The 10,484-nt window shown below is 38.7% G+C and overlaps 1 long non-coding RNA gene across 1 annotated transcript; it reads left to right on the top strand.

Annotated features, from left to right (window-relative positions):
• The first annotated feature begins 627 nt into the window (after nt 1-627).
• On the top strand, nt 628-8,555 carry LOC135258614 (uncharacterized). Its single transcript, XR_010331041.1, has 3 exons — nt 628-1,120; nt 3,647-3,710; nt 7,586-8,555. It is a non-coding gene; the product is annotated as an uncharacterized LOC135258614 (long non-coding RNA).
• The last annotated feature ends 1,929 nt before the right edge of the window (nt 8,556-10,484 follow it).

Here is a 10,484-nt window from a genome sequence, read left to right as displayed (position 1 = left end):
AGGATTGCTTTCTTTTTCCAGTGCTCAGAATAAAACGAAATGGACCTCATAACTGCGCTCTTGGTGTTAGCTCCCAGTCTCAGCCCCGAATTGTGGCGAGCAGCGCACCTTTAAGCACCTGGGCTGATTAGCTAACGCAGCCCAGGTGCGTGTGCTCTCTCCACCAGCCGACGCAGCCGAGACCAATCCGCCTCTCCGGCTGACCGACTGCTACATACGTCAACTACACTTTTTCCAGGAATCAGTCCAATTTGGAAGCCTTTCTTGGATTCCTTTTTGTCTCAGCATTTTGTAACGGTTGTTGAGCACTCCTTCTCTTATTGTTTGCAATAGCACGTAGGTACATTTTTTTTGTTAATATATATAATGTTGAACGTAACCAAAGACCTGAATACTGAATTCTTATGCCTGTGTTCTGTAATTGGCTGTTAAGTCAAACTCTAGTGAACAGGCTCATGGCTACTTGCAAAACCTTTCAGGAAGGACTTCAGACATGAGCTTCCAGGGTGACCTGTGATTGATGTTAATGATTGCAAGTGGCAAATAGCTGAAAGGTGTCCATATCAAAGCATAAATCAATTATGTCACTTAACGCGGATCACCCCATGTGCCGTTCCACTATTTACACTCATCACCGTCAGGGCCTGGCACCTTACACAGATGGAACTGGAATGGAATTTGTTAATTAAGATCAGGAAAGAATAATTAATTACTGTGCCTATGGATGTAGACAAAGCAGCAAGTGTATCACAATTATATTTCGCATTAATTACTCTCAAAGCCTTTTTCACAACTTGCCAATCGCCTTCTAAGGTTAATGCGCCTGTTGACTCACGTTGAACACTGTAATTTTTTCCCTCGTGTACCTTCGATGCAAGTTAATTCGTCAGAGGGTTTCAGTCTACCGCTGCATAATCTGATGAAAGTTGTCATTAAAACACAGCTTTCTGCTCCCCATGTGTGAGATATGGCATCCATGATAGGAGGTGAATGCGAGGATAACGTCCTAATGTTCAGAGGTCAAGCAGCACACATGCTGCAGAGAAATGAATCATTGCTCTGTGACTGTGGTTAATATCAACCCAAGCTTCCTGGTGCCAGTAGTCATTTTTCTTCAGAGGTGAGTGGCAGCGACTCACAAGTGTCCTGAAATCAAAATATTGTGGAACAGGGCTTTACGTTCCCCAAGAGCTTGAAAATCTGGTGGCACTGGTGTACCAATACCGCTAATAATTAGAAATGTTGAAATTATGCAACGTTCCAGTGATTAGATGTCAGTAAAATGTGCTTTGTTAAAAAAATGATCATAGGAAAGATCAGAGCTCATGACAGAGATTGAAAGATACTGACTGATTGACAGATGGCAGGGAAGAAAACAATGTCTTGGTTTTACTGCTAACGAATGGGAGATAATTTTGCAATAGTTTCTTGTTTATCACTATCATTCTCTGTGTTATCTGGCCTGAGTAGGTTTAATGAGTGCTTTAATGTTTTATTTTTATTAGTTCATTAAGACAATTTTGCCTACAGTATCAGTGCATGCATATCTATCAAAATGCAACAACAAAACCAGGGGCAAGAAAACCCATCAGCTCATCACACTTCAGTAAATTCTGGATGACTACGTCTTTTATCCTAAAACATCCAAACAGTATCGGAAAATGAAGCTGCTATGTCTTACCTGGAAAATGGGATCAAATGGTTCATATTCTGAAAAAGTTTCTTTGAGCAATGTACTGCAACTCAGCAAGAGTTGGGGCAAAATGGAGGATGGGGTGCAATCGGTGGTGTGGAATATTCTATCATCACACCACTGCCCCTCTTGTTGTGCCGTAGTAGGCTTTGCCTTTAGCCTGATCCAGAACTTTATGCAGTTCAACTGTGTCTGAGTAGTTTGGTGTATGTCATATCTATATTGCATTCAATATCTCTTATTCTTGTACAGAACTCCCACCAAGATGCATGTTTATACCTTTTTTCTGAGGATGTGGTATCGTGTGATTTCAGCAAGCCTCGTGGTGTGAAGTGAAAATGGGTTTAATTAATTATTCACGTAAGAGTTATTGATTACTTTTAATGCAGCCAGGGAGAAGTACATGCTTTCTGAAAATTAAAATTGCTTGATGTGCATTTAAACCAGTTATTTCATAATTCCAGCTATAAATTTAGGAAAAAATAAAATAACAAAATAAAAAAAAAACGTGTTGCAAAGTTCTAAGTTGATAAAATATATTTTTTTATACAATTAGCTTAAAGGCACACTATGCAGGATTTTTTTAGCCATGCAGTGGTCCTGTGTTTACAATCAAAGAAGTCTCCTCATCCATCTTCAATCCCACCCACTCACCCTGAGTACCCTACCAAATGCAACCAGCTGGATCGCTAGACATAACATTACAGTCGTACCAAATGAGTGACCATGAACAACAGTAAGAAGCTACATTCGATTATACCTTAATTAATTACCTTATGCTGAGCATATAGTTTAAGTAATCCCACTGTTGAAAGTAACAGTCATTTTATTGTTGGGACTTTTGTTTTCAGGCCCTTGCCTAACCACTTAGGTTCAAACCACAAGTAATGTTCCTCATAGGCGAACTCGGTGTCACTTTTCAACCCCTTGGCAAACTTCAGCGGAGGCCACAAAGGAAAAGAAAATCCAAGATTAACTCTAGCTCTTGAACAAGCCCTATTGGTTTGTCTTTTTGCTTTGCTGTATTTGTGCTAGAAACAAATACCCCACTGAAATCTGATCCCAAATTGCAGGATCTGTAGCCACACCCAACCGCCCCATACAGAAAAGAGAAACATGCCCAGAAACTTCCCAAACACATTTTAAGATAATACATAAAGGTAAAGGTGCATGAATTTGTGGAAGTGTGTAAAAACAGAGACTGCCAGTGCATCACAAATATGTCTTAGCAAGGTTTTTTAAATCATATTGTTGAGGTAAAAACCAAGAATAGTTGGCTATATGCCTATAAATGGCATAACTTAGCTTAATGAAATATAGCTTCAGTGAACTTCCTGTCTCCCCAGTATACAGAGTGCATGCCTACAAGTAAGTGGCAGGATTCATATCCAACAGAAATTCAAATTCAAACAATCTGTGTTCAGCCTTTAGAGGCAGGAAGTTCTGTATGAAAGTATAGGCTACCTTTGTATATCAAAGTTTCTTTTTCTTTACTTTTACCAAGAATTTAGACATACGCTTTCACTCTAAGCTCATTTCAAGCTGATTTGGCTGTCCACAAGGATAGTTGAAACCTGTAGCACTTATATTATGTTGTGAACTTGATAATTACAACACCACAGGCAATTAGTTTATGAATACAATACAAATGTATGTATTGAAAATGAAATTTTGAATTAATTGCTTAAGTAATCACTTTTATTAAGCCTATTTTTATTTATGTCCCTCTACAAAAGATATTTGTTCATTTCACTTTATATTGACACATTGACTGTTTCATCTGGAATTATAAATTTGTAGTTGCGACATTGTTTTTAATGTATCTTTCTTACATTCTTCATATGCTTATGCCCTTACTTGCCCAGCATCCTTTCAATTACTCAGAAAAAAAGTGTTGTGAGAGTTGCCGTCATACACAGCCCTGTAAAGGATGTGCTTCTCTGTGCTTTATAGGTGAATGAGGATGGCACGTTTCCTTTTAACTTCCCCCAAAACAAATGCCCCCCTGGGTCACAAGGTAAGGAGAGGAAAAGGAACTTAATGTTACTTAAGCCTTTCTCATTAGGCATTTATAAAGGGAGTTTTTACCTGGGTGTACTACTTTTAAATAAAGCCATACAACTTTGTGGCAACATACAGCAGAGAGCCTATGGTAGTATCTGGAGGGCACATGTGTGCCATCAAGACTATGTGACAAATTTTTAGTAAATATGAATAAAGAATTATTCATGGTATACACAAAATGTACATATAAATGCAACTATACTGTTTATTTCACAAAATTCACATGGGCTAGGGTCAAAATTATTACATAAAATTCACCCCCAACCTCTTTCTTACCACTGCAAAAAAACATTGTGTAGATAACTAAAAGCAGTAAAATTTTGCCATGGTTTTTTGACGATGTCCCGAAACCTCTCCAAATAGCACATTTTGGATAATGTTTTGAACACTTAATCCATAAAACAAAAACAAATTTTCTTCACTCAAAAGCACATATTTTGAACAGATGAAAGAGGAGGATCAATTCTTACATGTTTTAAGTGTCAATATCTTACAAAAAGTAACATTATGTTCAATGCTGAAATATGTGCATTAACTGGCAGAAAGTATACCTGAAAACTAATATTAGTTTGTTTTGAATGCGCATTGCTGTTGCTAACATTACTGCTGGGAACGTCTCTGACCTATTGCCAGATAATTTGTCCATTAGAAGCTTTGCAAAAGAGAGAAGAGACACTCTGTACCTATGGCAACATCAGCAACCAATCACAGCTTACATTTGCAAGTGTGTTATTCACATTCCGAACGTGTTAATCAATGGGAAATTATCAAATGTGAAATCGTAAACATCTAAAAAAATGTCTATGCTATTTGCACAAAAAGCACAAGCAACTAGGTGAACTACTAGCAAAACTTGGTAGATCTTGCTGAAAAGCTTTTAGATGAGTGGCATACAGAATGTTGATGAGGAATAAGAAGAAATAATAAGGAAAACACTAAACTCACATTCAGTACTTATGCCTCAGTGGCAAACTTTTCAGACCCTCTTTGTCTAGACCCAAATCTTCTCACAGCTATGTTTCTCTGACTGTCACATAAGATACTTATGCAATGAAGCTAGAGACTGGCTTTTGCTGCTATCCTATCAGCAAACTTGGCAGATTTTCAATCCCATGCTGACTATTCGGACAAAGCATGCAGAGAACCTAGATAGACCTCAGAGGTGTGAACAGAGTGGTCAGTCGAACAGATATGAAAATGGTGGTAGCATGCACAATTACATCTTCTCAAGCTCCTCATTATCACTGTTGCAGTAATTTGAGCATGAAGTGAAAAATAATTGCGTTTGTCTTAGCACTGTTGCAGCCTATTACAACGTGAAAAAGTCAATGCTGTTTAATGCAAAGACAAATCACACATAATATAAAGGCAATATGTTAAAGAGACGAAAAATAGCAGACCACAGAAAAGGTGATGGAAAGCAATTTCAAAAGCTGTGATTGATGTTGGGACTCACAGATATAACTATAATCCATGCACTGCCCAAAGGGCTCCTATTCAGTCCTATTCATTGAGATTATAGAGTGAGTTGGCACATGATGCCTTTGAGCTTTGTAATGCAATATATATCAACATGGGCAGATGAAATTATTTATTATTACTATTAAATAATTAAACAATTAGTTCAACACACTTCAAATCAAATGCTTATGCTTGGACATCTATGTGTCCAGGAAAATAACTGCAATGTGTCAGAGGGTTTTATATACATTTTGTGTAATAATAATAATAATAATAATATTAATAATGCAAGATACAACAAGTAAATGCATAAGAAATTAAGACATTTTCACCATTTCAGTGCTGATTAGGATTGACAGTTGCATCAAATGTCGATTGTATTACTCAAAAGAAAGCAGCTGCACATCTTGACCTGATTACGATAGCGAGGATGATAATGACGATGATTGCTCTCATTGCTGCTGTTAGTTTGCAGATGCTTCCGTTAAGGGGGGATTTTAAATGCATCGAGGATTAGCAATGCCAAAGAGAGCAAAGTTTACGATGAAACATATTAGAGAACAGTATGATGAGCAATTAATGCAACGTGGGCAAATCACTGGTTATTAGATGCTCGGTGTAAATCTGTGACATTAAATGAAGCATTCAGACGAAAAGCAGGCCTGTAAATTGATCTAATGGGCTGATGTTTAGACGTGCCCTCAGTTTTATCAGTCTGAAATAACAGTGGCTCTTTCGACGCATTCACACAGATTGTAATTGCCTGACTTGCTGCCAAGTCACACGCGCTCTAATGCTCTCTGCATAATGTATGTGGAAAAGGGAGGCACAACCAACCACTTGTTGATAATAAACCATTGGCATTTACAATACAGTGAACTAATGACTGCACATTATATTTCATATCACATATGCATATCGTACATATTTTGCAATGATATATAACTGATGTTTATCTGGTAATGTATTACATTGCCTTTTTTTTCAAATTAAAAAATAATTATCTGTAATTCATAATTTTTTTCCCCAGAAATACTGTTGGCAATAGTGTTTGACACTTGGTATATATAAGTAACTATGAAATACCCCGCATTATTTTACAGATTGGTTTCCTTACAATATATTGTAATATCAATATCTGATAGTGTAATTTTGCTTTCACCTTACACGCAGAAAATAATTTGCCGCCATACATTTGTCCTGCCAGCTGTCATCCAGGGGGTCCCCAAAGCCTCCCTTTCCCTGCATAATACACATGCTGCCTCCTGGACATGTTCTATGTAGCCTTGTCATCAGCACGTCATTACAGGTTTAGTGCACCGCCTTAATTTATGACTCGCCCATATTGCAGATTTCCTGCTGGCAGTTGCATTCAGGATACAGCAAAACTCTGACCCCAAACCTATATTAGACAACCTATTGGAACCTGACCTAAAGATGCCTTCTCCTCTCCCACTGCCTGCAACCTTTACCTTAGCTTTGATTCATCACTAACATTTGACCCCTACATCAGGAACATCATTAGAGCCTCAAATTACCGCCTTAAGAACATTTCCAAAGTCTGGCCCTCTGGCCCATCGAATTACATTATTGCAGTTTCTAAGGATCCACCACGACTCCCAGTCAAAGCCAGATTGAGTATAAGTCTACTTACCTGTAAGCCATTCTGTTCTTGTCCCAACCTGCCTCTTTGACCTTCTTTTTCCCCTACCAACCCACAATGCACCATAGGTCTCCTGAATAGCACATCTAAACAGGACCATTATACCATTTCTGATTCATGACAAGCCAGACGGTATTTTTGTCTTTGTACGTGTACATGCCATGCATTATGTGTAATAATTTTTGCCATCTTTGGAAGACGGATTATATCATATTGGCTCGAGATTTTAAATTCAGTTAGTCTGTGGAAGATGGCCACTAGTTTTATTACCGATAGGAAAAGAAAATACTATGGTCAATTTCAGTTTATGAATTACAATGTATTCCTTTGCTGGTGAAACACTTTTTCGGTATATGATAAACATCTGGGATTCTGGGAGAAACCGGACTTCTCCCACAGAACATTATCAGCACATGTTCAAATTGTTACACTTTCATCAAAACTAGCAACATCCTCCCCTATATGAAACAAGCCTGTGGGCACAGGGGGAGTGGGGGAGTGGGGGGGGGGGGGGGATTTAACTTTAAAAAAAAAGACTGCCAAGTTCTCAAGCATAGGCATACACAAACGAATGCGTCCAGAATGAGGCACGACATTAAATTATGCCCCCTTCCCTCCTCTACAATTATTAAAGCGATATATAATTCATCAGTATCAATAAAACCACATGTTTCCTCACAAGAGCTTTGTCCTTTCTCTCTGAGGGGGACGGTGAAAGGTCTGACATTTTATTTGATGGCACACTATTCTCTACGCCCACGCTCCCCGAAGAATATAAAGACATCACTGGAAAATGTCAGGAACCTGTACTCAGCACCTCTTTATCAAAGACACTTCCCAGGTGGCCTCCAATTGCACTGCCGCATTCGACGGGCATTGGGATTGCTGGTTCAGTGGAAGGATTGAAGTCAGCGGAATCAATTCTCGGCACTCTGATTTCCCATGACGGAGGGGACTGAGGTGACAGTGTGGGGGCGGGGTGGTGGGATGGGGGGCAGTAACGTTACAGAAAGGGTGTAGTTCAGTGGCCCTTTAATCCATTTACTAGTTCAGAAAATCTCAGAAGTGGAAGGTGAAACTAGTTTCCCCCAGACACTCTCAGTACTGGAAAGTGAAACTAGCTTCTTCCAGACACTATGGGAATTGGAAGATAAAACCAGTTTCCTCCAGACACACTCAGAACTGGAAGGTGAAACTAGTTTCCTTTGGACACTCGGAACTGGAAGGTGAAACTAGTTTCTTCTAGGCTTTCTCAGAACTGGAAGGTGAAATGAGTTTACTCCAGAAAATCTATGAACTGGAAGGTGAAACTAGCTTCTTCCAGACACTCTCAGAACTGGAAGGTGACGCGAGATTCATCCAGGCACTCAGAACTAGAAGATGAAGCTAGTTTCCTCCAGACAATCTCAGAATTGGAAGCTAAATCAGCATGTGTGTGCGTACAAACCTTATCAGAATGTAGCTATAGTAAAAAGCCGTAGTGCTCTTGTTTTAAACTTCGTCCTGTCTTTTTTGCCTTTTGTTCATTCATAATTTTGTTAGTCAACTGTTCATTCATAATGTTAATAATCAAATGTTGTTTTTGTGCTCACTGGTGTTGTATTACAAACCTTTTTCCCAACGCTGATGCAGTGCACATTTCAAACTTGTACAAAAAATAAAAGCTTTCCATTATGTATTGTTCCATTCTTTTCTATTCAGACACAGGAGACATGTCTCAATTTATTGTGAATGTAGTAATTAATTAAACACCCACTTTGTAGGCTGTGTTCCAGGGAACTTAATTTGTAGTTTGCTCCATTCCACCCCCCTACCCCTGCTCCCACTCTCTCTCTCTTTCTCTCTCTTTCTCAGTATTTGTATCTTTCTACTCATTTCAAGCTTTTTAACAACAAGCTTTTGTGATCAACTCACTGTCAAATGAGCTTTCTCAGTTTGAAAGCAAGGGATGCATTAAGAGGCATACTCATTAATGTTAGAAAATTGGGAGTGAGGGCACATTGGGTGGCCCTACCAACAGCATCACTGTATGGTTATTGAAGTGAGTCACAGCTGAATGGACTCTGTATCCCGGTTAAAAAAAGGCTGTGAATTACCCCAGTGGGCCTGCTAGAGCAATGCCTTGACTGGCAAATGAACAATGCTAATTAACTGAGTTCTGACTGCACTCCTATCAGGGATAAAGTCCCTGCTGGTTTGAGACAGAAATGTTGTGCAAGTTTAGGTTTAGAGAGTGATAGGATATGAGTTGTTTTTTTTGTTTTGTTTTTTTTTAAGAGGGATCCATTAGAGCAACTCAGACCTCAGTCAATAACTCTAGTTCTGTAATTGAAAAACCCCCATGAACAAAACACATGTTTTCAATCCATGAATTGAATGGCAGTTTGCAGGACTGACTGAATTTAAAATTAATTGGTGTGAAAGTTGGCATTCTGCCCATATGATTTCTTCCCATAGGGAGCCAATAGAATTCATTGGGGGTGATTATGAGAAGAAAAAAAGATTTATTGAGGGGTCTACACCTACGACGTTAATATAGTAGCAATATCATATTTAAATTAATCACAGAAAAAAAAAAAAACAATTGCAGGGTGGTTCAATCTCATAGTCTGGTGAACACTCCTCCCCCCACCAAAACAGATCAATTGAGTGGATTTGTGCAGGATTTTAGTTTGCAGTGTGTTAGATGTCAAGTTTAATCCAAGCAGATTTAAAGGAGTACCATGGTGATTTTCACACTTTATCGGTTTTATGTGCTATTTGCACAAGAGGCATTGAAGAAACACAATGAGCAAAGTATTAAATATGTCCGTTCTGTATTTTTGGAGAAATATGCGTTTTAAATTCATCGTCCTATTTTCAACCGGTTGAGAAAGTTGTCATTTTGCTACGTCACGAATACAGTAACCACTCCCATTTCCACGCCCCGTAAAGAAATCTGACAGGAAAACACCGTCCTGCTGTTAGAGTGGCTTTAGATTCTTTCTGGTTAAATTAATTTAGCTAGCTAGCTAACGTTAGCTAGCTAGGAGGTTCGCTTTCATAAGGCAATGTTATCGATAACGTTAGCTTGCTAGTTTGCTTTTATGAGGACGTTATAGTTGTGCTTTTATCTTAACTTGGCTAGCTAGATAGCAAAAATTATAATTGGATATAAGTCAACGTCCTTACCTTAGCTATCTATCGATACTTGATATACTACTAAGCTAGCTAGCTTGTGAAAATTCAGTCTCCCAAAAATAGCGCTTATCATGGGGCTAGCTATGGTAACGGGGCACGGTCTGTCAATCATAGCTAACTGACAGTTCTCATTAACACGCCCAGACGGTTCGGGTGAATTTTAATCGTGGGAAATTTAGGCTTAGAAAAATATGTTTTAAAGTACATTGAAATGACTGAAGAATAAAAAAATTATGCACATTTGTTTTGTTGTTGCCTGAAGACAACTGGGAAGTGTCACATTCAACCACCATGGTACTCCTTTAAAAGCAAACGTATGCAAAATGTTTCTGACCAAAAATCTTGTTGGTAGTTCTCTTGACAATGCGCAGCATCTCCCCATCAGCAATCTCCAATAACTGTGAAGAATCTGGCATAGAGGAA

Source organism: Anguilla rostrata, chromosome 7 (assembly GCF_018555375.3).
Source record: "Anguilla rostrata isolate EN2019 chromosome 7, ASM1855537v3, whole genome shotgun sequence".
Taxonomy (NCBI): domain Eukaryota; kingdom Metazoa; phylum Chordata; class Actinopteri; order Anguilliformes; family Anguillidae; genus Anguilla; species Anguilla rostrata.
This window is presented reverse-complemented; position numbering and strand designations above follow the sequence as displayed.